Consider the following 2621-nt stretch of genomic DNA (forward strand, 5'->3'; position numbering starts at 1 on the left):
GATGGTTTATATAGAATCAGCATGTTTTAAATTTATTTGGTATGAAGGAGTTGCTATATATAATTATAATTGCAAAGTTAAACAAAGAATTCTTTTCACTCAACAAATAATATAGGTGATGAGTAAACAAAAAAAATGATTCACAGGATATCACTCCATCTTATAGAACTGGTATTTATTTTAAGCAAAGATTATAGTAATTAAATTAGCATAAAATTTGGGGAACGTATTTGGAACTTAGATTAGAATAAAAATTGCATGCCCAAGATGTAGGTTCATACTATTGACATCTCAGGCTTCCTTAGTGTCTCAGGTGGTAAAGAATCTGCCTGCAATGCAAGAGACACATATTCAATACCTGGGTCAGGAAAATCCCCTGGAGAGGAAAGAGCTACCCACTCCAGTATTCTTGCCTGGAGAATTCCGTGGACAGAGGAGCCTGGCAGCTACAATCCATGGGCTGCAGAGTCAGACATGACTGATTAACATTTTTATTACTATCTCAGGGTACATGAAGACAATAAAAATTATTTACTTACTATTCCAGTGCATGTATCCTAATAATTGTCTGCTAACCTTGAAGATAATTTTTAATGCACTATATTTGCTAGTTACTATATTTGATTTTATTACTTGGTGTATTTTCCACTTGTAAATATGTGTGTGTGTGTGTGTGTGTGTGTGTGTGTGTGTGTGTTAAATGTTCTCTGTTTGCCCAGGATTAAAAAATGGTAATAATTGTTAGGGCTTCCTGGTGACTCAGTGGGTGAAGAACGCATCTGCCAATGCAGGAGACACAGGTTCAAACCCGGGGTTGGAAAGATCCCCTGGAGAAGACAATGGCAACCCACTCCAGTATTCTTGCCTGAGAAATCTCATAGAGAGAGGAGTCGGGGGGGCTATAGTCCATGGGGTTGCAAAAGTGTCAGACATGACTTAGCGACTAAATAAGAATAATTGTTAAGAAATGGTTTATTTGAAGGTTTGTTTTTATTTTTATTTTTTTGTTGTTTTAAATTTTAAAGCTATGTACATTTACATCAGCGAAGATCCCATTGATGATGATTTTTTTCTGAAGGAAGCTGTATTGTAATACAAATTAGTTTCCAGTGTCTCATGTTATTGATGGAGAAGGAAATGGCAACCCACTCCAGTATTCTTGTCTGGAGAATCCCATGGATGGAGGAGCCTGGTAGACTGCAGTCCATGGGGTCTCTAAGAGCCAGACACGACTGAGTGACTTCACTTTCACTTTTCACTTTCATGCGTTGGAGAGGGAAATGGCAACCCGCTCCAGTGTTCTTGCCTGGAGAATCCCAGGGATGGAGGAGCCTGGTGGGCTGCTGTCTATGGGGATGTACAGAGTTGGACATGACTGAAGCGACTTAGCAGCAGCAGCAGCATGTTATTGAATGAATACCCTGGATAAATATATACCTGGAATGATTACCATGAAAAATGTTAAGAATTAAGTCACCACTCATTGAAGGCTTTTATTTTCAAAATTCTGCAGTTTTCTGAATGGATCCTTATATTCTCAGAAAACGATCATCACTATAATTAGTTTAAATGAAACAACAAACATTATGAAAATCCTGACTGTCACACCATTTATAAAGCAAACATGAAAGTGATGTGAGGTATGTCAACATACAAAGAACAGATGGTGACTGAGTGCCAAAATTTGAACTGATCCTTTTCAGTTGATTATGCATAATTTAATATGTCAGTCAATGGAGGCCTTCAATAAAAGAAAATTGGTGAGAGGTAATTGGAAATGAATCTTTTAGATCCAGTATTAACAGTAAGTTTGACTACAGCACAGCATGCAAAAAATACTATGTAATGGCTCTTCTGTATTTTTTGATTTAGTGTTTGAAATCATGGATTTTTTTTTTCAAAGTGACCTAGAATTCAAAGAATATTAGTTTATTTTTATTCCTTTTGATGAAATAAGCTTTTTGAGGTCAAAGTATTTCCATAATAATCAATATATAGATGTAAATTTTAAATAGTCAAAAGTATAATTGAGGTTTTTATAAATTTTTATAATTTTATATAATTTATATAATTTTATAAATTATAAAACTGGTATTGATAAAATATTAATAAATATGTTTGAAGTAAAACTTTGAAAATCTTTAGATATGTATAAGCATTCTTTATGAATAATTGTTATGAAAATTAGTATTTTTTTTCAGGTAATGCCATCTAAAGGATTTTAAAGCCAAGTAAGTGAGATGTGGACATTATAGCAAACATTGTAGGTCTTTAAAAAGTACTTTAGATTCTTTTTAATTAAACTTTTCTGCTCTTTTATTGCTTTGTCATATTGGTAGATATTTGCTACATAGTTTTAATCCATTAACTAGATTCTACTATAGTGTGATAAACTAGTGATATATGTTTATATCTGTGTAACTGTTTTTGAAGATTTTTGTGAATACTTTTATATTATATAGGTTACAAGTATACAGCATTATAGCTCAAGCCCTGTATACAATATACAGTATACAAGTACTGTGTACAAGCCCTGTATATAGTATAAAGTGCTCATCTGTTTTTGAAGATTTTGAAACAGGAAGAACAAAGATTGCAATTTGAACACTTCACTTAGCCAT

Source organism: Bos mutus, chromosome 12 (assembly GCF_027580195.1).
Source record: "Bos mutus isolate GX-2022 chromosome 12, NWIPB_WYAK_1.1, whole genome shotgun sequence".
Taxonomy (NCBI): Eukaryota; Metazoa; Chordata; class Mammalia; order Artiodactyla; family Bovidae; genus Bos; species Bos mutus.